The following is a 26,184-nucleotide window of genomic DNA, read 5'->3' on the forward strand; positions in this document are numbered from 1 at the left end:
GGCGCCTCATGTCGTCATCAAGGTACCGGTACATTTACAACGCATAAACGCTTGCTCTCAAGGAAAAAAAGAACAACGCTACCGAAGGCAAAGGCCACTTATCATTGTGGAGCAGTATCCAACGAGACACGGCGGGGTGTGGCTGACGGCAGAGGAAATTTTACCTTCCGTGACGTCACACCAAGCTTCTCCGCAATCCTTTAATGCGGTGAGGAGAAGTCTAAAATTTAATTGTCAATTACGGCACTATTTTGAATGCCAGCGTATAAACACTTGGCGTGGTTTACACAGAGCGTATATAGATTTGAACCCTTGAATAGCGCGGCATTCTCGAGAAGCGGTGCAGTTCCCCTTTAAGGGCAACGGCGTGGATTCCAAGGAAGGCAAGTGTAGCAGGGGGCGGCAGAAAGTTGGGGGCTCGGGTGAGCTTAAGAAGCTTGCGGGGATAGGGTGGCTGCAGCTGGCACAGGACAGGGTTAATTGGAGAGATATGGGAGAGGCCTTTACCCTGCAGTGGGTGCAGTCAGGCTGATGATGATGGTGACGATGCGGCGGTATTTACGCGCGTATACAAACAAGAAGTAGGCATAAATAGAAACATATAAACATGTCTATTCAGCACAAAGGTCGTGCAGGAGAACTTTCCACGATAACACAATGCCGGCAGCTTTCAGAATTCGACGTCTGGATCGCTGGCGTAATCTGTACAGGCTCTACTTGGGCGGCAACAAATTCCGGGCGATGATATAAACCCGGTATCAAGTACCGAACTGTTGTGTCGTTGTGCAAAAATCAAGCAATTGCGGGCCCCCGGCACATGCGGTTCTGCTTCAAACGCGGAATCCGAGAATAGCATCTTGTTTTGTTACGTTCTTCTTGGCATAATACCAAAGAAAGCAACGCTGAAACAGATTCTTGCAGCAGTGAACATTGGCAGAATATTGCTCATTGCACCATTTCCAAGAGTGTAGTTTCGCGCGGGAGTGTAGCGCCGAGCTCAGCAATAGTTACCGCAGAGGCGGCGCGTCTACACAGAAGCAACCGGCATTCGCGACGCTGCGGGGCCTGCAGACGTCAGTGGGGGCGCGGCGCAGGGACAAGCAAGAGCGGGGTGGCTGCCGCCTCAAGCGAGAGGAAACGGGGGCACGGGGCGGCGCTTCTTGCCGGCGTTGCAGCGAGCGGTGGTGCGCGGGAACTGTTTTCACCTCCACGCCTTGAACTGTGAACCGCAAGAGCGTAGTACATGCTTTCTTTAAGAACAGTTCACAAAGAACGCGTATGGTGCGGTTATAGCGCGTGTGCCATTTTGTGTTGGCTTGCTCACAACGTGAACACGTTCGAGGTGGGAGGCCTAGCATCACAGCCGAGTAATATATTTTCTTTTCGTTAGCAGTATAATCCTACTTGGGTGAAAAATCCGTGGTGTGTGTCTATGCGTGTCCGAAGCCTCCACGTCACAGCCTTCCTATCGGATCGGAGCGGGGCGGGCCACTTTTCCGGGCAAACTCGCCTTCACTCACCAGAAGCCCGCGGTGAAATGAAACTGAAAAGCGGGATGGGAAGGCGATTAATGTAAATGTACAACCAATACTGCTAAAATAGGCCTGTCGTAGTCATAATCATTTAATTACATTTAAGGCTCCCTGATGGGCATTACATAAGGGAGGACATCAGATCGTATTATCAACTGGCATTTTTTTTCGCGCGCGACCCCTGAAGTGCATCTTTGCCAGGATCGTGCAAGACGCACGAATTGAAATGCGCCGTAGGAATGTTTTTATTATGTTGCACTGAAATGACTGATTTAGCTGCAGTCAGAGAACAGCGATTACTGACATATTTGTGACCTCGAACCTGTATTTTGAATTGCATGCGGCATTCGCGGGGGCGGTGTCCCCAGAAGAAAAGAGATGGAGAGCAAAATATGCGCGATAACAAAAAAAATCATGATTTCACAAAATTTTTCACCAGATGTCTTTCGTAGTCTATAGCTTAGTGATAAAATTCACAACTACACTGGTTGATCGATTTCCTTTACCAGTGCCGAATCGAGCGATATACCATCGACGAACACCGAGGACGTAATCGCTCTGTTTTGTGTCATCATTAGTATTATTATTCATTACTTGGCGTGATAGTGCAAAGAAAGACACGGTAAACGGGAAAGAGTACGGCAGGCAACTGCCACCCAAATAGGCACAACGCCTGCCTGCTCCAGACAAGGGAAGGAAAAGAAAGTATCTAGAAAGAATAAGCGGGAGAGAAATAACGCTGAAAACGGGACAAGCGCATACACCGAAAAAAAGAAAAAAACTCTAAAAAAGACTCTAAAAGGACCAAGGCATGCAACACGAAGCGTGGTACCGGTACACACCGGCAGCGGCAACATGCGTCACACTGATTCTTCACGCTTCGTTCGCGCTGGCGTTTACCATGCAGTGTGAAGACTTTCGCCAAACTCGACCCGCACAGACAAGGCCCGTTTGAGCACCCCGACTCAGAATTATATCGGTCGAACACATTTTTGCGCATCAACTCTGACTTGCGTGGCATATACATATGACCACAGCTGCACGAAAAAATTTGAAATACATAAATCGATAGCCGAGAGGCGTTGCTGTTCTCCGCCTCTGGATTTACTGATGCCCGGGCATGGGAGAGCTGAGACCGACGCCATTCACGCATGCCCCGATCTTCACCGTTAATGAAATGAGCCGAAAATCCATGAACGTCTTCGTCGTCTTATTTTCCGGCTGTGTAATGAAAAGCTTGCCCCTTCATATGCGACCTCCATTACTTTTGCAGTTGTGCAAATGTTGGTTCAGAGGCACTGAGCAGACTCGGTATAAAAAAAGAACTATTTACGATATTGCAGGTTTCGTGTATATTGGTTATAGCTCAGATGAAGGTGCACCAAATGTCGACTCCCGCGCTTGTTGGTTACCAGCAGAGGTCTTTCGAACGTACTACGCAAGGTAAAGCAGATACGCTCAGTGCGTTCGAGGCGACCGCCACGACATGAAGTGGGCCCACTGCTCGCGTACAAGCTAGCGTTCATTACACGGGCAGAAGTTAGTCACCGCATCAGCGGCGAGGTCTCCCTGGCCGCGACCTATCATCGTTGCGACGCAGCGCACGTCGGCCGTCCGCTGACAAGCAAAAGCAGAGGGCGCGTAGGCTGCGCGGAGTGGGGTCAACGTGAGTGAATTCCGAGCCTGCCCTGCTCGAGGAACCAGAAATAAAGGCCAAGCCGAAGACGTGCTCGCAGGTTCGGGTCCCGTTTTCTGAGTGAAACAGCGACAAGACGTGCGCGCCTCATCGCCCAGCTGCGTTTAATTAGCGGCGCAAATAGCGCGCTGCTTCTAATTGGACCGGTGCAAAATCAGAGCGGCTGCAATCCGCGCAAGGGGCTGCACGGCGGAGGCGTGGAGGGGCGCCTCCCCCCTCGAGCAGGCGCACGCTGTCACGTGCGGCGCCGGCTCTCCGGGGCTGCCGTCGGCGTATTCGGAGCACGCGCTGCCCCGCCGCGGACAGTCGGGCGCACCGGCGACCCAGCTGCGTGCGTGGGACGTCCGAGTGCAGGCCAGCCCGCCGCCGGCCCCCTTCGACGACGACGTGTCAGCGCGAGGACACACGCTTCCTGCGAGGGCGAAGAAGCGCCGGCAAATAACGGACCGCCGCCAGACTCCACTCGAAAGAGAACGAAAAGTGCCCGCGCGGCTGGAAATATAATGCTGCGTGCTTTCCACGCGTACGCGAGCCCCGAGGGAGTCGGCACAGTAACAGCGCATCAGGCTGGTCAAAAAGAAAGAGGAAATGCAAGCTGTCTCGCAACCGGAAATGGATCGAACTGAGCGAGTGGTCGGAACTGCTCCGCTGTAGACAGTGCTTCGCCCTCGGATGAGAGGAGCGGAGATCCGTAGCCTCGTCTCGGAGGTCGCAATTGTGGAAGGAGCGTATCAACAGCACCGTCTCGAGACCCGTACAGCTGCAGGAGGCGTCAGAATGTGAGGCTGGGTGCGTTGTGGCATTGCGCGCTTGAGGCAGTATTACTGATCCTTCAGGGCTAAATCCCGGCGGCCTCTAGCTATCCATGCAGTAAAGGCTCTTAACTGAACGGAGGCCAATGAACGGTTATTTACCAGGAGGACTATTGCGTGTTGGTCACCTTCGCTAACAATGGGGGGAGGGGGGGGGGAAGCAGCCTAAACTACATACTGATGCTGAAAACACCCCTTCTACATTATGATTCACCAACTTTCCTCTCCCCCCATTAACGTGGTCGCACCATAAGACTTGAGGATTTCGTCCACTGCGAAAGGGCTGGCAGTGAACACGCATTCTTGCTGACGCATTCCACAGAGGCCACCGTGAAACTGTACTGGGATGGCCCGAGCCATCTCAAGGATCGCATTTCTATACTGGACGCAGGTTTGCTGTTTCGATTTCCGCGAACGGGAACCGTAATGCAGGCAACCCCATTAGACCGGTATATATCTGTATATACCAAACGCTTTCGCCGCAAGACTGGACGTGTAAACAGTCCAATTGTTTTTCCTGCAATATTCATATATTTCCCACATCCCTTGCGAGTGCCCGCAGTACGCTGATGAGAGAACAGTGCTTCGGGCTAATGCTTAAAGTTAGGGGGGGGGGGGGGGGGGTCTCGAATCTGTGAGTCCCCGTGCTAGAATGCAGAGACTGCATGCATCCGAAGCAAGCAACCAATGTTTTTTTCTTGTCAATTGTGGTAGAAACATTTCTTCTCTATCGTTAACAAAATTTCGCTGTGGATTTTAGTAAGAATCATTCACGTGTTCTCTAAAACCCGAGACAGAAAAATACAAGAGATGGCAGCACTGCGCAAAGGGCAGAAGAAAAAGGGAAGCCCGCTCCCTCACACCACGAGTCAGTCCACAGCGGGCTGCTAAGCTTGCTTACGCAACAACAAAGAGCAGACTGGCAGTGCTTGCAGATCGTTTGTTTCAGGTCTGCGACATGAAACCATTAGAGACCCCCTCTTAGTCGAAGCCAAACTTTAAACACTGACCGCTACTCCTCTCTAACAATTGGACTCCTGACCCTCATCGACAAGACCCTATCCGTCTGGACGGATGTCAGACGGTGGCTTTGCTCCAGTTTTTATGCGACAGAGGCCTGGACGCCCTGCTTCTGGAGCAAATGGGCGTGATGTCCAGGGAATATGTGTTAAAGCTTTTGGCCTGACATGTGGGCTAGCTCGAGTGCGAGTGGACGTACGCACTGTTTTGGACACCTCATGCGCGTCATTATAGTATGGCATCATAATTACATCCCCCATTCACCGCGTCCTTCTTTCTGTATTTCCTTTCTCTTCCCCATTGGGGAGCAAGAGGCCAGGTATGGGTTTCTCCGGTCAAACTATCCACTCTTCCTGGGATTAAGCTTTTATATATTTCTTCTCTAAAAAAAAAGCGGACAGAAGAAATGAATACCCTCAATGCTTCCCTGAAGGGTGCATGGGCGCAAGGTTTTAACGCGACAGCGTTGAGGCTCCCGTTCAGCGGAAATCCCTGTGCCATCCGGCGGCGTTGCTGTGTCGAGAAAGCCATGTCACGCGTGCATGTCTGGTACGAAAATAGTCGGAACGATGGCCTGTGATGTGAATTAAATGTAGGCGCATGTCTCGAAGGACTCAACTTTGTAAACTAACTGAATTTAAGTAAAGCAAATTTTCGGAAAATTTCTGTCAAATTCAGATAAGTTTTACTAGGCAACGTATGCTTCCTTTTTCCTTTATTGTAACGACGCCACGCAAGCACGTTGACTTGGCTGAGGTGCAAGGTGGGTGATACGTTTGGTTTGGTCTCGTTTATGGGGGCTTAACGTCCCACAGCGACTCAGGCTATGAGGGACGCCGTAGTGAAGGGCTCCGGAAATTTTGACTACCTGGGGTTCTTTAACGTGCACTGACATCGCACAGTACACGGGCCTCTAGAATTTCGCCTCCATCGAAATTCGAGCGCCGCGGCCGGGATCGAAACCGCGTCTTTCGGGTCAGTAGCCGAGCGCCATAACCACGGAGCCACCGCGGCGGCTGCGGGGGTGATATGTGTGTGTGGTGTTGGCTTAATTTGAAGCCTAGTAATGTAGAATTAGTGGAGTGAACTAGAGACGTGCAAATTAGAAAAAAAAAGCAGCCACACAAGACGGAGGACCAGGAGAAGACACACAGACTGTCGCCGGACTTGCAACTGATTTATTATTGGTTCTTCCACGTATTTAAAGCCACTACTTACGCAAGCGCACATACATTCATGGAAGTACGGACATCATTACAAACCAGATAAAAAATGCCACTCTTTGTCAGTGATAATAACAGACGGATCGCTCATGCAAACACCTTGGTTCTTTTTGATTAAATACGCTTCTAAGAGTTCGCGCTCGTGCCTGGACTTTCCGCGGCCGATAATAGCGGCGCTGTTAAGCAAAGCTGAGCAGTTTTGGGACCCTTTAACATGTATGGCCAGGTTGCTCCCTGTACCAGAACGCAGCGTTCGGCCGTGTTCCCTGAGTCGCTCGTTCAAGCACTGCCCCGTCTGCCCTATGTAAATTTTTCTACGTGAAGTAGGGATAGAATATACTTACCCCCACAGCACCAAGCGAAGCACTCATCCCGCTCAGTGATGAAAAGGTTCTGTGATAAAAACAAAGACAATAATTGATAACATCGACTCAATAAACATAATGTGCGCGGAAGGCATTGTATACATAGGCTGCGTGTATCGCTCTAGGTAACGCTCATAGCATCGTTTGTTGCAGTACTCGCAATTCACACAGGCCTTTCCGCCTTTGATTACACCATGAAACGGGGTGTGGCCGCAGCAGAATTACGACGTGGGAAGTTCAGTTTCCAATCTAAGCCGGCAGGAATGTTTTTTTTTTAAACTGAAGCCTTGCTGTCTGTTATCGCTACTTTATCGTGTTCTTACTTGCATCCTGAAATTCTTACAGAGTGTGTTTGGCGAACGCTGTGTTTTTTCCCCAGCGTTAATGAGCGCTTTCAACAACACCTACCTATTATTCGTGGCAGAAAATGATTGTCTATTTGTTATTACGTAAAATGCACACGTAGCAGGTAAAACAATAATCACAAAACCGTTGACAGGTGAAACGGTGAGGTTCTCCAATCGAAGATAAGGCGCACTGTCTTTGCGTTTGCATATTAGGGCCGTACGGCTAGAGGGCAAGATCATCGAGACATAAGTCGCACGGCATGTGAAGGCATTCTGCGACGAGACCTGCCAGTCCCCCTCTTCCTTCATTGTCTTTTTTTTTTTCGGGCCGACTCGTATTCACTTTGATGCGTTATTTTAGCTCGGCCAGTCCCAGCGCGGCAGCCTTTCTCCATCGCGTCCCCAGCCACGCTTCGCGCAGACACTTTCTCTGGCGGGCAACATGGCCCCAGGTGCCGGAACGCAGCCCGGCTGCTGGCCCACCGCCCCGAGCCACGCATGCGCACTGGCTGGTCGCCTGCGGGGCCGGATTTCCCACTTCCCCATATTCCAGCAAGAACGCCAACCGACAAAGCAGCCGTCCGACGAACCGAATGCCCCGGGCGCCGAGGAAGCACGATGGAAAGAGACACACACAAGCAAGCGAAGCAAAAAAACAAAAAAAAAGAAAACGTGGGGAGTTTCGAGAGAGGCAAGCGAAAACGGAGCGAAGAGTTCACGACCGGGGGCGCAACGTGGTAAGAGCGCTCGGGGAGGAGGGGGGGGGGGGGGGTAGAGAAGTAAACGCGAACAGACACACTTTTACTAACGTCCCTGGTTGTTATGGCAACGTAAAATTGGCCTCGGGGCAGGACAATTATTGGACGTAGCGGATTATATGAAGTTCTGAGGCGCGAGAGAGGCTGTGCGTGTGTGTGTATAGAGAGACGGATAAATATTCGCCGGGGCGGCAGCGAAGACGACGCTCGAGGCGAGGCGATGTGCGAGCGCGCGCGCGCGCGCCGGGTAGAAGATCCGGAGGGGATTTTTCGCGCCGCCGACTCGCCTCGAGCCACTCGCAGAGAGGCACGCCGCACGTGTTAGAAAAAGCAGAGAAGAAGCGGTACAATCTCCGACGGAGTTTTCGATCGGCGCCCGGGGCGCTTTCCAGGCCGCTGCCTGGCTGCCGCCTCTTCCCGCGGGCCGGAGGCGCGCCACCCTCGCCGGCCGCTCCTTTTGTCCGGGACAAACTTTCTCGGCTCCTCCGCGCGGGGGTCGCCGCGATAAGGCCCCACTCGGGCTGCCCGAGTGCGCAACCCGCGCAGCACCAGGGCCGCACGGAACGCGGTCAACAGAACGAAATAAAGGCTTCGTCTTTCATAGGTCAAACGAAACACGTTGTACTGAGATGAGCACTACGCTACGTGCTCAGTGCTTCGGGGCAGTGGTATACTCCAGCACCGAAGCATCGAATGTGGCAGGAGGCAAGTTCTCGAAGGACTCATGCAATGCACTAGAACATCTGCAGCGACGCAGGGCAGCAGGGACTTCGTCGAAGCAGAAAAACGAGTAGTTTTTCTCGTCGGAAGACAGATTTCGACAGCATAGCTACTGTGTAACTCAGGGGACATTTGAGAGGGTACTTGAAGAGACCTAAGCACGACCGGGTGATCGAGGTCAATACATCACGATCGTGTGTTGCATCACGTTTCTTGAGCCGCCATTGAATGGAGACGTTTTTTTTTTTACTTTTGCAATGCACGCCTTACAAAAACAGATCGCCATACAGCACGACGTTACAAGAGAGGGGTGCCTGCATGTGCAATCAAAAGGAGGCTGCGATGGTATAACTATTGCCGTCAGCATACACAAGGAGGCGGGAGCAACCCGCGGTTACCCTAGCAGTGCGCAAATTCCTTTTGCCGAGTATTGCGAGCTCCGCGGGCAGGGCGAATTATTTCTGTCTCTGTGTCTCAATGCTTCTCAAGTACACGTATCATGACAATGAGTTCCCTTTAAACCTGTCCTTATCTCTCCTCATTGAGAAGAAAGCATATGGCCAGCGTGTAAATATGCAGTATTGACTATTAGCTTCCGTGTTCTCTCTCCAGCTGTCGAATGCAACGCTTCTTTCATTTTGAAGCACGCTTGGAAGAAAAAAAGTATTGTTTATGGTATACAGTCCTACAGAATAAGTTCTTTTCTGCACGTGTTGCTTTAATTTAGATTAAATGGCTTAGTAGCACCAAAGGAAAACAGGCCAAGAGGTGTAAGAAATAAGATGTAATGTGATGGATGCTGCTCAGGTTTAGAAATGCAACATTCAAAGTTATTGAGTAAAGTCGTGCTCCGTTAGTACGATCGTACTAATATATAGACCCCTCGAATTATGAACAGTCATTCCGGGCAAATAACTTTTTCACTGAAATTACGCCTCGGTAATATTAAAACTCGCTGTCCGGAAATTGGACAGGGTGAAAAAGCGCAGAATTATTTGCGACCCGTACATTTTGGTCGCGTAAATGTGGGCAGCGATGGGTACGAAATCTCGACTGCCCAAACCAGATTTTTCCTCTCCTGTATTTCAGGTGCTGGAGGCCAGCGAAATGTAGTGCGAAAATGTGCACGCCTGAGTGCTGGCCTTTCTTTTGTTGTTTCGTGTTCTACAGTGCCCAGGTGCCAGCCGACGTGCCGTACACTTTCTCGCATTGCATGAATGGCTCGGAAGAAAGCTATCTCTGCAGCTTCTGCTACTGCACGCAACTTGAAAGCCGCATTATTCAGCCGCTGTCAGCCGACTGAGTACGGATAGGAAGCAGCGGTTCCTGGCATATGAACAGCCGTATAGCAAGATATACGTCGCATGCCGTTAGGCGTCATCACCCGCGTCATGGACTTGAGCTACACCAAATTATTTTCAAAATAATGCGACCAGGATAATGCACTTGGAGCTCCAAACACTTTGTCTGCTGCCCACTTCACAGCCCGCCACTATGCTTAGAAATAGCCCTTTATCGCGAACTGTTTTTCTCTGGATTTTTTTCTCGTACGATTCCTTATATCACAGACGAATCGCTTTATGGAAAGTTTTAATCGGGAACAGAAGCGTCTATATCAACGGGGCCCGGCTGCATCGTGTAAGGACAACTGCCAGCCGGCACGAGAATCTTCGTGTGCACATAAGATCAATGGAATTGACGGTAAGATCCCTCCACCCAATTAGCTTTCTAAAAAAAATGATTCTCGCTTTTTCTGGCTATATTTGCATTGTCCGACAGCGAAAAAACGCACCTATCGGCAAGAAAGTGAGATTTAAAAATCGCGCCAGGCATTTGAAACGAGCGACGTTCTTACCGAAAAGGACGGGCTGCAACCATTTTGAAGTGAATGGTGGTGTAGCATAGCCTCTGAGATCCGCGCAGAAAATTGGTGTCGACGCAAGCATTCTACTTGCAAAATCGGCCGCTGATGGCGGCACCTGTGTTTCGTTTTTGAGTCTTTTCGAGCCTATAAAAGCTGCGCTTTCGGTGAGAGGGGTCTCTGTGTTATTACAGCGCTGTACGCTATCCATGCAGGCCAACATCTATTTTATCCTTAGTGTCCTTTTAAAAACAGTTTCACGCGGCAAGATTAGTTGCATTTTAATCTCACTTCTTTTAGGCTACCAGTAATTTAAGCCTTGCTTTGGAAGACAAGTAGCTTCGCTACTCTCTGAGGATGTATTGGATGTTTAATGTTAAAGGGAAGCTGAAATGTTTTAGAATTAGGCGATATTCAAGTATTCGAACGTATGAAGGTTCTGGGTAAAACATGCCAAGTATTTTTTCGCTGACATTTTCAGTGATGACGTAATCACCGACCAAATCTCTGACTTCCTTTTACAGCGATGGAGAAGTGCTGGAAAGATCGGTGATGACGTCAAGGACGGTGAAATTTGGAATTTCCCCTGCCGTCGCCTGCATCTTGCATGTGTTGGTGGATGCCTCCAAACGTCGCTCCGCGGACTTTGTCATCATCGGGGACGTTAGTTTTGTTCCTTCAGAGCAAGCGCCGTTGCGTTGAAAATGTTTCGCTAAAGCAGATGACGTCATCATGCCCCCCCCCCCCCCCAATTGCCAGCTGTAGACTTCGCGTGCTTTATCTGCGAGTATCGCACATTCGATCACTTTAACTCCGTTGAATTGTAAAGCTTCTTCAGTTAAGAACATTTTATCGTGCCTAGCTGATCGTTTAGTCTCACAAGTGCCGGTAAACGTATCCGTGCCGTGGCGAAGACGATTTGAGGTAAGTGCGAGTGGCGTCATGCCCAGCTTTCCTAGACGTTCAGCAACTAAAGTCATTAGTTGGCCCCCACTGTGAACAACGCGAAACACAACGGGGATATTTTAAACTTGTAATACTGAGGAAACTAGAGAGTCCAAACAGAATCTGCGGGAATATGGTGCTTATGATGTCCTATTATTCACCATCTCTGCAAAATCTAACCTATAAAATGCTTCCTGCGCTCACACTATTCCTGACTTCCACAGAAAATCAATGGGATGTACCGAATATTCAAACTTCCAGCGCTGATTATGAGTGTCCAGCGCCACATGGCACGTAGTGGTAGCCGTGCAAACTAAAAACGTTCATCTGATTTCCTGCTGTGACTTCAACTTCGATTTACGTCACTTCGGCAGACATACGAAGGCTCGACGGCCCCCTATATCGACGCCAAGCGCAAGCTCAGTGCCCTGCTAGACTTTGTTTCGGAGTCCGGCATCCCAATCCTAACCTAACCCTCCTAAGTCCCCTCTGTGGCCTTAGGCCATTTTTGCCAGTAAAGATTGATGAATGAATGAACGAATTTCATGGGCTTGCGCTCTCACCGCGCTGCATGTGATCTTTGACTGCATTCTCCAACACTCGATCGGCTCGGGTTTGGGTCGTCATCATCGATTCGTGAACAGATCTGCAATCTGCGATATCACCACGCGCGCAGGAGACTCTCGTCATCGACATTAGCTGATTATACAGCTGAGTGTGTGGGCTGCGCAACAACACTGTGGTTCCCAGACCTTTTGGCATGGTGCGTAACGTATACGAACAGACTGTGCTGCACTGAGAGCGGCGCGCAAAGGTTTCTCGGACAGCTTAGGTGTCATTGCATGGAAAAACGCAGTGGCTGTTCTACCTTCTTTTAGTGTGGTTAGAAGCGGGTAAAGCAGCATCTTCGACTAGTGGACTCAAAAGTTGCTAGCTTGAAGTATTTTCGCATGTCACATGACCAGTTGTGCGTTGCGTGTACGAACAATAATCTCCCTGAAATCGAGCGTTGAAGTCAATCAGGGCGCAAGACAACGTACAGTGGGCCTCAGCACTTAAACCACTTTATTTGCACGATACGCCTCTCCGGTGAGTTGCTCCAGGTTTGAGTATCTGCGTAGTACGCGTGGTTCTATCCCCAATGCCTATACGCACCGCTGGGTACGAGCGTTCCCCTGGCCTGGTGTTCGGCTTCTTCGGAGTTTAAATACTCCGAAAAAATTATGGGCCTTTGACTCCACCAAGTGCAGTGATACATGCTAGCCCTGGTGCCCTTTGGCCGTAAGGACGAGAAGTTGCCCTTGCGCCATTACAGTAATAATAATCAACATAATCATCATCGCCATCACGTTCTGATGCTTGATGCAGACTACCGCTAATGCGCGCGCTATATTCTCGTACTGACCTGCGCCTTGCGTGTGGACAGTGTGGAGTATAGCTGTGTAACACAGGCCATTTTCTAGGCCTCTGGGGGGCGGGGGGGGGGGGGGGATCTTCTGCGTGTTACGCACGACGAAAGACTGCCATGCTGCTTCTTATGGCCGCGAGATTGAACGAATCCTTGTTGAAGTGTGTGCTTGTGTGCGTGACTTCGTCCAAGAGTGAAATTAATAAGCTTAACGAAGTAATAGGATTACTAGTGAAGTGCCCTTGTTAGCACCAGGCGAGGGCCAACCAAAACACCGCTTTAGAATCATTTCTGCGAACTGAGCTCATAATCATAACCCTCCTTAGTAAAACGACTCTGTATGATCGTTCCAATAATTAATAATTCCGCATGCTTTCTGTATGGCTTGTATGGAATGATGCGGAACATGAGAAACCTACGAAAACTATACACCCCACATACAGAAAGGTGAGACTACATACGTACGCCACATGACGTCGTGTACACAATGTTGAAGTAATACGGAAGCCAGGTGGAATCTATATAGAAAATTAACGAAAGCATGCGGATTTCCGTATATTGTCCGTATCACACGGTTTCCGATTCCAATAATTCCGCATGCGCGGTTTTTACGACACCGTTTCAGTGGGGTTTGATTCATCTTATACGCGAATGATGATATATTATACAAGAAAATAAAGGTAGAAACGGGCTAATAAATACAAACGTTTTCTAAGCTTCCTTCTATGCGCGTTAAATCCTTAAATGACTGAGGCATAGACTCATACCTCAGCGACATCCGATTGGTGGCAGTTGCCCTGGCACACACAAGATGACGCTGCCGCACAGTTACTATCAACGTGAGCAGCAGCCGTAATCTCGTGAGTTTTAGAAGTTTACTTTCACTGCTTCGGGCCATAAAAAAAGGTAAGAAGGCGAGATGATGATGATGAAAACATTTCAGTTAGACCTAACATTGGCGGTCGGTCTCTATATTCCCGGAGTCCGCTGGATCTTGCAGCCGCTGTTGCCCTTTCGGTCAGCTTTTGCTGAACTTTCGATTATTAGCTAGGCAACATTTATTTCTCACCGCTCAACCGTCGGTTCTTTTATCCTTTCTATTTCTGTGTTGTCCTGACAGGCTCATACCATGTGGTATAGGTCCGCCTCTATATGCCACAGTGCGCTCATAGTGGATCATAGACTTCTGGGTAGATTGCGTAGTTTTTTTGGTGCTTGAGGACGTGTTTGTATTATTCTCAGTGTTATCTCTTGTTCCCTGTCTATAGTTCTTCATTCGATAGTGCGTACTCCCTTCTGCCTAGCCTATAGTGTTATAGCACATGTGATTTGGGATGGCCGTAGTAAGAGCGCTCTGGCTGAGGCGCGTGCGCCTTCGTTCCCCCCCAGTATGCGGGCTGATGCGCTGGTGCCCATGTGAGCTTTGTTTGCCTTTCGGCTTCCTTGATGTCCTTCAGGATCCTAATGGCTGCCTGCCCTATCCTGCCTCTGATGTAGTGTGTGCACACTTTTTGAGAATCCGTTATTAGGGCAGAGTGAGGCAAACCGCAACAAAAAATCGCACATCGTCACTATCTTTTTATAATTCATAGATATCAAAAACAAATATTGTCGAGCTATTTCCCAACGTCCTGGCATCACGCTCAGCGAATGTGAAATGGCCAGCTGAACAGGAACAGGGTAAAATGTAACAAAATTTAAGACTTCAAAAAGTCGCACCCCGCGGAGTGGCGGCGGTGCATGGAGTAAAATGAGACGCCCCTCCGAAATCAGGCTATTAGTCATCCTTGCAACGAATACACACGAAGTTGGCTCCATGGACATCTAGAGAATCTTTGAGACCCTAATCGAATGACAGACAAGGCACCCAGACCGAACCCGGCACTGTTTTGTTCCATAGCCCGCTGCAGCTTAGACAGTTCTATATATACAGCCCAGTTGTGCGTGTAGCCTCCCTACGCGATAAAATTCCTGCCTTCATCGAAGTTTTTTTTCCGTTTTAGTGTCACCGTTATTGGTCTTTCGCTCAGCTCTGTTTAATGGACATGCTATTTGGTTTATTCGTTACGCGTGAACTCGAAGTTTTGAGTGTGATTGTAGGCCGGATCGAACAGAGCTTGCTCCATTGTTAGACTGGGTTGTGCAAGTAGCTGTTCTTTCCCGCCAGACGGAGCTCGACGATGAGGTTAGCAAGACTTTATACGCAGTTCTTGCCTTTCATATTCGCTCATTTCTAATGTTCGGTGGTGGGCGCCTTTGAGAGCTCCGAAACGCTTCACTGTACAAGCGCTGCTTGCTTCTCTCCAAAGCTTTCTTCGCTATCTTCTGCTCTCTAGTCAGCATTCAGTATTCACCCTTTCTACGTTCGGACTACCCTGGAGAGCGGCGAAACAGGGGTCGGGCTATAGAGCAAGTAAGAATAACAGTATCTTTACTTTAGTCCCTCAGGAACACCATAACGTCGCGATCTGCCCCACGTGCGCCCTGCTGCTAAAATAATCCTCTTATAAACCTGAGACGTAAAAATCTTTCTTTTCATAAGATCAGAAATAACCTGTTGTAATAAATAAACAATTTCGTTAGCCTAGGACACCACGTTGACTCAGCTGCCCAGTTTTGAAATATTTCGTCAGCGGAATTTCACACCTTTTCGACCGCTTTTTCGTTCACCAAGGTTGACTTCGCAATTTCTAATCAACTAAAGGAATAAATCTCTGAATTCTGTTTTCGCAATACTGATCAGATCAATTTCTTTGCGGAAAAAAATAACTTTGTGAAGAAGAAGGGCACCCGCCGCGGTGGCTCAGTGGTTAGGACGCTCGACTACTGATCCGGAGTTCCCGGGTTCGAACCCGGCCACGGCGGCTGCGTTTTTATGGAGGAAAAACGCTAAGGCGCCCGTGTGCTGTGCGATGTCAGTGCACGTTAAAGATCCCCAGGTGGTCGAAATTATTCCGGAGCCCTCCACTACGGAGCCTATTATCCTTTCTTCTTTCACTCCCTCCCTTATCCCTTCCCTTACGGCGCGGTTCAGGTGTCCAACGATATATGAGACAGATACTGCGCCATTTCCTTTCCCCAAAAACCAATTATTATTATTATTATTATTAAGAAGAAGGGCATCATCCTATATTGACCGAGGAAAAGGAGAAGAAGAAGAGGTAGCCGCACTGCCCTCGCTCAGACCGAGCGCCTGCTGACCTGAACAGACGAGAGACTCGGTCGCCGCCCTGGTTTCGCCGCCGCCTCAGCATTAACCTAAGCACCCGTTACACTTTATACACTTGGTACTGTGTGTCGTAACATTTGTTCACCGTAATAAGTGCGGTTACGATTGACTTCCCAGTGCTCAGGATGTCTAGTTGTATAATAATGGGTATTCGTTTGCAAGTTTGCCAGATTAGTCATGAGATTAATGGCTTGTTTCTTTTCATCGCTTAACTTTTTACGAAGGTGATATTTATACAAGTTCTCTGTGTTAATTAGTCTAAACTTTCTAAGCAAGCTGTCTGCTGAATAGTGTGGTGAAGAATTTGCAATAATCCGGGTTACTTTATATTGCATTACTGTCAGTTTCCTGACGTTTGTTGAGGTTTTCTTGCCCCACACTAAAAAGCAGTAATTTATGCGCGATAAAAACAGTGAATGATAAATCAGCGGTCTTGTGCTTGCAGGGATTAGGTCTCGATGCCTGCAGATTAATCCTATAGGGCGAGCTAGGGTCGTGATAACATGATTAGTGTGCGAGTCCCACAACATGTGCTCTGAAAAAATTACGCCTAGAGTTTTAAACTAAATATTAAATAAATACGGTCCCAAGATGCTGTCCTTAGGAACACCAAACAAAGTAGATTTAAATGTGGAGGTGCTGTTGTTTACTGAAACAGACTGCACGCGAGTTCTAAAGTACGATTCCATTAACCTAAAGGCAACACCACAAATTAATTAGAATTCTAATTTTCTCAGCAAAATACCCCGGTAAAGGGAATCAAATGCCTTTGTAAAGTCTATAAAAACTCCCAGTACGTATCGTTTTCTTCAAGTTTTTTTTAGAATAAACTCTTTTTGATGAAGGAGGAGAAGCTCGGTGGAACAATGTTTCCTAAAACCGTATTGACAGTCAGTCAGGATGTTATGTTTACTGTAAATAAAACCAGAAGGGAATGGATGGCAGTTTCAAGTACTTTAGAAAAAATTGGTAATATAGAAATTGTTCTGTAATTTTCTAAATTATTTTTGCCACCTTTTTTGTGTAGAAGACAAACCTTTGCACACTGTAGCTGGGGTGGAAATACTCCACTTGACAAAGATGGAAAATATGGACAAGAGGGACAGCAATAATTTCAGCAATTAATTTAATCGGGTGGACTTGAATGTCAAAGATATCACTGGAGCTAGTATTTCTTAATTTCATGATAATAGAGAAAACTTCCGTTTCCGAAACTGGACTCAAATAAATTGTCTCAAGAGAGCTGCCAGTCAAGTATTGGGTGCAGTCTCCTGATGGTGCAGGAAAGTTCAAGTTTACTAGATAGTCATTAAAAACTTTAGCTAGATCAGTGCCTGAGATCGTTGTGCCATTCACAACCATTTCACTAATTCCTTTCGACGCCTGCACGTTTTGAAATATTGAGTTTAGTTTGTTCCATGTCACGGCCACGTTTCTGGACGATCCTAAAAAAAGATGATTGAAATAGCTATCTCTGGCATGCTTAAGTTCCTTGTTTTATTTGTTACGATACTTCTTAAATGATTTAAGCAGTTCAGGATTCCGTTACTTAATATATGCTTGGTACATTGTATACTTTGTTTTTATTTTACCAAGTAAATCTCGAGTAATCCATGGTTTTCTGATCTTTTTCGATTTGGAAGAATTAAGAAATGGAAAGCTTATTTCGTAAGTGGTTCTTAACAGGTTAAAAAAGATATCAAAAGATATGTTTGCATCAGATGAAGAAAGCACGTTCTCCCTAGATACAGTTGATATTTTTTGGCGAAATTTTCCAAGTTTTTGTATGAAGCATTTTTTCAAGGGATCGGAAGGCTAGTCTCTTTTCACGATGTGGGATGACTACATATACATGTAAGTTATCGCTGAGATCGCAAGCTATGACTCCAGATGCAACATTTTTGATTGAGGAGCTGAGGAGAAAGGAATCTATTAGTGTCAAGACGTACTAGTAATTCTAGTTGGAGAAGAAATAACATTATTTAGGCCATAGCTCTCGTATAATCATATCATTTCTTTTGACTCACGAGTATTAGAAATCAAGTCAATATTAAAGTCCCCGCCACAAATTAAGTTTATTAGTTATGCAGTATTCAAAACAGAGTTTCTACGGAAGCACATAATGTAGCGGGATCACCATTAGGGGGTCGATACATGACAGAAAAGACATGGTTACACATTGCTGTTGTCAACATTTCGCATTCACGTTTCGAAGAGGTAAGATCAGGCAAGAGGTTACATCTGAGATTTTCTTTCACTAAGAAGGCAACACCGCCACCACGGCGTAAAGAGCGATTCAGGTAGAACACATCATATCGTGTACTGAAAAAACATTGTCATCACTAGTATACCAGGTTTCTGAGAGCACAATGACATCAAAAGAAAAACCAATACTATCAAAAAGTAAACCTAAATACTGATGTTTATTTCTGGCAGACTGCATATTCAAATAAAAAACCTTTAAACCTTTGAGACACCAATTACCAAGATGCAGCTCAGTTTGTCAAGTGCAATATGTATAAAGAGGTCGCGACACTTGTAGAAACACTTAAGCAAGCGCCATCAAGTGATTTTAGACTTGATAACAATGGCTGTGTTCTCTTCTTTCTGTCTGACGAGAACTTTGCCACCACTCTGCCAAACGAAGCGATAGTTCTGTCACGTGCCCACTGCTTTGTCTCCCAGAGAAGTGCTCGGGTTAGTTTAGTCAGATTATTTTGGGTTTACATATTTTCATCTTCATATGCATCCTTCAGTTTATTTCGATTTTTGAACCAGTCATCACAAACTGCCTGCCGAGCGAAGCGAACAATGATTCCACGCGTCATATCAGCTTTGCATGGCAACCGGTGAATTGCTGTGACGTCACTAGTCGTAAGCTACGGAAACTCAAGGGAAGCAGCACAGGCGTTCACTTTGACAAGAAGATCTTCATGATCTGTTTTTTGTATGCCGCGAATTTCTAGGTTTAGTTTGCTGTTATGTTTCTCTAGTTCATTGATTTTTCTTGATCTCTTCAATATGTCCTTTGCTTTGGTTAGCCCCAAACTGTTCAATCCGCTTTTTCATATCAGTCAGGCTATTGTCATGTTGGCTAAGCTCAGCGAGTGGTTTGTCAGACTTTTCAGACATCACCTGAACACTTTCTTCTATAGAAACAACAGTGTCTGTGAGGGACTTTACTTTTTCTGGAAATTCTGCTATCTTAGCAATTTTAGCCCCTAGACAAGTTGGACAGCGCCACTGTTTTCGAGCAGATTCCCCATTTGCTTTTTAAGTTGTTTCTGAGATACCTGAACAAGAACCCAAGTGATACGAGCAAAAACACTCATTACACACCATGCAGTCATCATCAGGTTCGACAGATTTGCCACACTTAAAGCACCTATCGTCTTGCTCACTACTCATCTCTACAAGCTATGGGGCAGTGCTGCAGCAGCACAGGGTAACGGATGTATGTTAGATTCAAGTGTTCAGTGACAAACCTCCAAGTACACGAGCAGTCAGAGATGCGCCTTTTCTGTGCCGCTGCAGCTGCCCAGGTGCCCAGGCGAGTCGATGGTAGCTTCTTTTGTAGCAGCAGGGGCGGAGCGCAGAACTCCGGCGGTGGCCGATGTGCGCAGGTCCAGGTCAGCTGGGTGCGACGGAAGCAGCAGGAAAGCCCAGCTTATCACAATCCGGCCAAGAAGTGCGATCTGCAAGTACACGAGCAGTCAGAAATGGGCCTTTTATGTGCCGCAGCAGCTGCATGAAATGTATGAAAGCAGCAGATGTATGAAATCTAGGCCAGTGGACTCCAAAAAAGGAAGTCGGCTGGCAACAAAAAACAGACAAGGAGCGGTGTAAATCTGATTCATATATCCTTAGGTACGTCTGAATAGTTAGGAATTGAAATCTAGATGATAAAGGAGGAAGACGCGCTCCAAGATAAAGCACGTTATTGGCCACACATTTGGGGAGGCCAAGGCACAACCGAAGCGCTTCCTGCTCCAAAAGAACGAGCGGGCGAATTTTGTAAGCAGCCGTACCAGGAAACAGCACAGCTCCAAATTCTAAAATTGGCCTGACATACAAAACATAAATCAGCAAAAGTGCATCTCTCCGCATTCCAGACCGGGGATTACTTAATCTACGCAACATGCCCACAGCACGAGCCCCTTTCGCTGCGACGTGGTCAATGTGAGAGCGCCATGTGAGGCTGTCATCATAAATGACACCAGGATATTTTAATGACTTAACTTGAGGAATATTTTGTCGCTGGTAACTGAGAGACAGATGAACAGGATCTTTCATTTGAAAAACAAGCACAGCGCACTTGTTTACATTTAAGGTAAGACGTAAGTCACACAACCAACTTTCAAGCAAATTCAGGTACGATTGCAGGCGCACATAGACAGATTGAATGTCAGCTGCAGCAGTGAAAAATGCAATGTCGTCCGCATAGACGTACGTGAGAATGTTTTGATGGCTGGGAATAGAGCTAATTAGAATATTAAAGAGCACAGGCGACAAGACTGCCCCTTGTGGAACACCTCTGGATTGTTTATATCTTCCGGAATTCAGACCATTTAGCAATAATATTTAGTGTTCTACTCCGCCATAAGCTTTGGCTACATCTAATGTCACCAACGCAGCATGCATTTTTTGGTGCCGCGCAAGACGAATGCGACTCTCAAGATCGGTGTGAGCATTCCATATGGAACATATTTGACGGAAACCAATTTGCCAGGGACTAAGGATATTTTTGCTGTCCACAAACTTCGAAACACGTAGGAGTATGACCCTTTCAATTAACTTAACCACGCTTGATGTCAATGAAATGGGTCTAATACTATCCAGAGAATAGCCACCACCATTGTTTTTAGGTAATACCGGAATATTTTTCCGCGATCTTAAGAATCCGAAAAGTGCGCGACGATTTCCTGATTTTGATAGGAAATTAAAATGCTCGGATTCATAATTTTCTTTCACTTGTGAGATTGTGCGTTTAAAAGTAGCCGCAATGAACTTATAATCATGCCACTTTTTGGGCCCTGATTGTGTAGGAGCTTCTTCCATGCAGCCTTTCTGCGTCTGTATTCCCACGAGCAATCTGCATTCCACCATCTAGCTGAAGTGTTCCCTCTTCATGTACGTACCAAAAATTCGGACTTCTTTCGGCATTCCTCAATAGCCAAGCATATGCCTTTTGCTGTATGCTCTTCAGCAGAATTAACCGCTGAAGCAAGAGTGGAGCACAAAGAGGACTGAAACTGGTCATAGTTTATATATGACCTGAACTGAGAGCACGCCAGAGTTAAGCGACAATTAACATCATAAACGATAGGTATGTGAACGCTAGATGTTCCACTATCCACAGTCGACCAATTGAGTACAGGAACACTAGGGCTGGTGAAAGTTAAATCTAACACAGATCGAATTTGTGCGCAAAGAAATGTGGCCGAACCTGAATTCATACACGAAAGGTTGTTATCAGTAACCCAATCCCGAAGGAGCTTGCCACAGCAATCTGTCTTTAAGCCCCACGACACATGATGAGAATTGAAGTCACCGGCCAAGAGAACTGACTTCGGACAATTAAGGAGCCGGATATCTAGCAGCCTGGTATCCTGCACACCGCAAGGAAAATAAACGATTACTAATGAAAACGGATAGCATCCTGGAATTTCAGTCTAAAGCCAATAACTCAAAGTCTATAGTAGAGGACTGAAAAGTAATCTTAGCCCTGTGACAAAATTTAGAAGAGGCTAGTATGAGTACCAACTTATGAGTATGAGTATGACTACCGCCCTACGCAGAGGGGCAGACCACCCGGGTGTGTTCGGAATTCGGCAAAGACCAGACGAGAATACGAAGAGATCAGACTACGCACGAGCAACGGAGCAACCATCCTGATAGTGCACAGAATTAGGGTCCTCGGCATGATAATCGAAGCCAATGGTGTCAACGGCGAAACGATCACTAAATTACAGCACAAGACGGCTAACGCTCTGCGAGTCCTCAAGAGGGTCACCAGCAGAAGAAACGGAATGAGGGAGGCGAGTCTCACACGACTCATACACTCTTTCGTCATGAGCCATATAGCGTACGTCGCGGCATTCCACAACTGGTACAAGGGAGAAGAAGCCAAGATCAACGTCCTCATCCGCAGGGTGTACAGGATAGCACTGGGTCTACCGGAGTCCACCAGCACGCAACGCTTGCTCCAGCTCGGGCTTCACAACACGCTTACCGAAATCGCCGAGGCGCAGCGCACTTCACAACTAGAAAGATTAGCGGGCCCGAGAGCAGGACGCCAGATCATGGAAAGTGTCGGCATCCGTTACCATGCACAACAAGGTCAGAAAGTCGCTGTTCCGGACGCGATCAGACAAACTCTAAGAGTCGACCCGATTACACGGAACGTCCACCCAGAACACAACCGGGGAAGAAGAGTGGCCAGGGCCAGAGCTCTCCTACACAGCCACGGAGACGAAACGGGGACAAGGTTCGTTGACGCCGCGGAATACGCAGAACGCTCGCGATTCGCGGTTGCGGTCGTCGATTCGAGTGGCGAAACGCGCGTAACGGCAAGTGTAGCGTGCGAGCGCGCAGAAGAAGCGGAGGAAGCGGCGGTGGCCCTCGCCCTCACGGATCCGACGTGCACCACAGTTCTCTGCGACTCGCGACAAACGGTCATAAACTTCGCCAAAGGATGGATCTCACAGACAGCGGCCCGAATCCTGAGCAATCGAAAAGTCCAGTGGGAGGAAGCTTTTCAAACCAGAATCCAGTGGTTCCCGGCGCACATGGGAGAAGTATCGAACACATATCGCAACCGAAACGAGACGGCACACGCCAAGGCGCGAGAGCTCGCGAACCGCGCCGGCGACCGTCGTCCATGGGACAGCACCAAAGATTGTTTTACCAGCTACAACGAAATTACCAAGGCCCTCTGCCTGGCCCACCGAACCTTCCCTCCGCCCATCGACAAGCTGGACAGGGCACACGCGGTGGCCCTCAGACAACTACAGACGCTCACGTACCCCAATCCGGCACAATATCACAGACTCTACCCCGGAACATACCCGACAAATATATGCAAGGTACGTCTGCCACACTGCTATAGCAACTTTACTCCACATGCTCTGGGACTGTAGCAAAAACCGTGACGGTGCTAACTCCGGAACCCTCCCGCCGTGGTGGGCCGCTGCCTTGCGCAGCCCCAGTCTCGGTTACCAACTCTGGGCCGTCCAGCAGGCCCGCAAGGCGACGGCGAGGCAACACCTCGACGTCCCCACGTGGGAGACCGAAGGCCCCGTCGGCGAAAGCTCTGTAGGACTTTTAAATAAAGTTGTTACCAACCAACTAGTATGAGTAAGCCCCTCCTCTTGACTGACGAGCTTGTCGAAATGAATAATTTTGCAAACAGAAGTGTTTTTCAGTTTTAAGCCAAGTTTCTTGTAAAATAAGTATGTCTGGATTGTTGAGATATAAGGTACAGTAAGTCTGTTGAAGCTGAAAAAAGTGACCGACAGTTCCACTGGAGAACTCTTGACCCCCCTATGGTTTAGAAATCCGGGCAGCAGCAACTGCCTGCCCTAAAATAGTATTTTGGCTTAGAGCCAATCTGTTGTTTCTTTGATTTCGGCTGAGGATGTGGAGAAGAAGGGTTAGACATGGGGGATCCACTGCTTTTGAAGGTTCGCGTATCCGAATCCCCCATCTCTGAATCTTGAATAATTCGAGCATTATCTGAATTAGTGGACCAATGAAGTGGAGAACCAGCAGTAACTTGTTCTTGGGGCTGAGACTGCTCAGGCAATGATCAAGGATCATTAACGAAGGCATGGCTGACATAGAAGAAGTCATTCCAATTTGCATGGCCTGGGTAATCTGCGTTTCCAGAGCATTAGATATGCATTCTGTAACAGTGGACACTATCCTGTCAACCATCTTAGCCATAGAGGCTTCCACAGCCGTCACTATTGCCTGAGAGATAGACGAATATAGTGTCACTCCTGAACGGGCTGACACACCTGCATAGCCGTGAGCTCTCTCTAAATTTCTGATATTGCCTCGCGCCGCGAACAGCGTTTGCGGTCGGTTATGTCTAGAATTTGCAATTCATAATCCCAAGAAGGACAATTCATGGAATTTTCAGCGTGAGATCCACCACAAAAGCAACACTTCTCGTTTTGATCAGAGCATAAATTTGCTAAATGGTCATTGCCGCATTTGCAACAGCGCAAGGTGGGCTTGCAGCCACGACCACTATGGCCATATCGCCAGCAATTGCTGCACTGCAGTGGCTTAGTCGGAAGGAGATTTGCACGGAAGATTAGGGGCCATGCTTTTATTTCTGAGGGGCAGACAGTACCCGCAAAAGTGGCAAACCGTTTCCGTTGGCACCCGCTCATTGTTCACCTCCCGGCTACAGCGACACACAGCAACAACACCCGCTGCATAGAGAAGGTCGAGGGTCTCAACTGGAGGCAAGCAAGAGTCCACACCGCGAACCAAACCTTTTGTACAGGCCAGATGAGACAGAATGAAACTGTTTACCGAAAGAGACCCAAAAGATGAGCAGTTTAGAAGATCCTTTACGCACGACAGGTCTGGTGAACGGCACAGAATCCCGCCACGTCCAAACTGCCTTACCTTAGTGATTGCCTCATGAAGGGAAGTGGCCGCCTGGAGAGCAGCTCGAATAGGCCCTGGATTGTTAATTTTGATAGAACCACCATCCTTTGGCACCAGCTCCACAGGAATGCTGCGCACGCCGGAGCGTTGAAAAGCTTACAGAGGCATCTCATGAGGCGGTAGGGAAGCCGACCAAGGGGACCTCCCCTGGCCGGAAGACTGCGTAGACATTACCTGAGATTTAGAAACTCACCGCGTGCGTTATCCACACAAGAAAAAAGGTGCAAAGGCACAGGGGAAAAGGAAAACAGGACCAGCCTCACAATACTTAGCCAATATCTCGTCTACCTCCTCTTCCTTCCTTCCTTCTTCTTCTTCTCTTGACGCTGGGAACTCAACTGTTAGCTTCTTTTTCGACAATGCTCAATTCTTCCGCTTGATTTGGTCAATTTTGCTGCCGACACTAGAGGTACGTAGGAAGGTCGCTTTGCTTTGTCTTTTTCATAAAACATCCATAGTATGCATCCTAGTACCCTCCCCTTTGCCGAACCACATCGCACATCCCGTCGTCTTTATACTCATCACCACAGTTTTAGGCACATATTCGGTCGAAGCACGGCTTTTAATTCATCAGCGCTGCCGCGTGCCGTAAGCCACTGGAATGATTTTCCTGATCGCATTGCTTCCATTCATAACCATGTAGCCTTCAAAGAGCAAGCACTGCTGTGGTTTTCTTAAGTTGCTTTATACGCTGCCTTTTACTCTGTTAATCAACTTTTAATCACCTTTGCTAGTTGTCGCCTGTTGTATAGTGATGCATGATTTGCTTTTGTGTCCTTCGCTTCCTGGGCCCCCCTCACACAATACTCCTATTTGGAGCCTGTGAGTATCTTGAATAAATAAACAAGCTCTAAAACACTAGCGGAGACTTACAACTTCGTCGTCTTCTTCCGGACGAAAGAAGGTGAGAAATAAACGAAGCTTAAAAATTCGTTACTAGATTTTTTTCTTCAAAATCTGTGCCAAACATCTATATATAGGTTTATAATCATGCCGTGCAGCTTTCTTACCGAGACTTGCCACGTAACTGCAGTGGTTGGAAAAGTAATTTATATAAAATTACTGGTTGGTGAATTGAGAACAAAGAGCCGGAGAATAGACCTTGATTAAAGGCCTTGATTTTTGTGACATTAGATCTGCTGTATATGAAGTGCAGTAAGGAGCAGAGGAAACATGCATCGACCAAAAGGCAGCTCCGTCAATTGAGAAACAAATACGTCGCTGAATGCGGGGTTATTTCGCTCCGTAGTGAATTTTGCACGTTTAATTTTCGATTACTATAAATTTAACCAACCAACTGTAGTCTTGCTCCAACTTTCTCCAATTTGTAGTATCAGAAAGAAAAAAAAACTTGACAAAGTTCGTGCTCCAAGCGCACCCAAGTATTCCCATCCTGCCGCTCGGCTTTCCTTCGCCATCGTGGAGAGGCGGATGTGCGGCCTGCGTGAAAGGGAGGCAGCCACGCGAAAACGGAGGCAAAGCCCATTGAGGAATGATGCATATACTCGTCACGCGGCATGCACGTCGCTCGTTCGGCGAGGGAGAGCGCGCAAATCGCTGCCGCGCCGTTCGGGCGCAGTGCAACA

The sequence above is a fragment of the Amblyomma americanum genome, chromosome 1 (genome assembly GCF_052857255.1).
Source record: "Amblyomma americanum isolate KBUSLIRL-KWMA chromosome 1, ASM5285725v1, whole genome shotgun sequence".
Classification (NCBI taxonomy): Eukaryota; Metazoa; Arthropoda; class Arachnida; order Ixodida; family Ixodidae; genus Amblyomma; species Amblyomma americanum.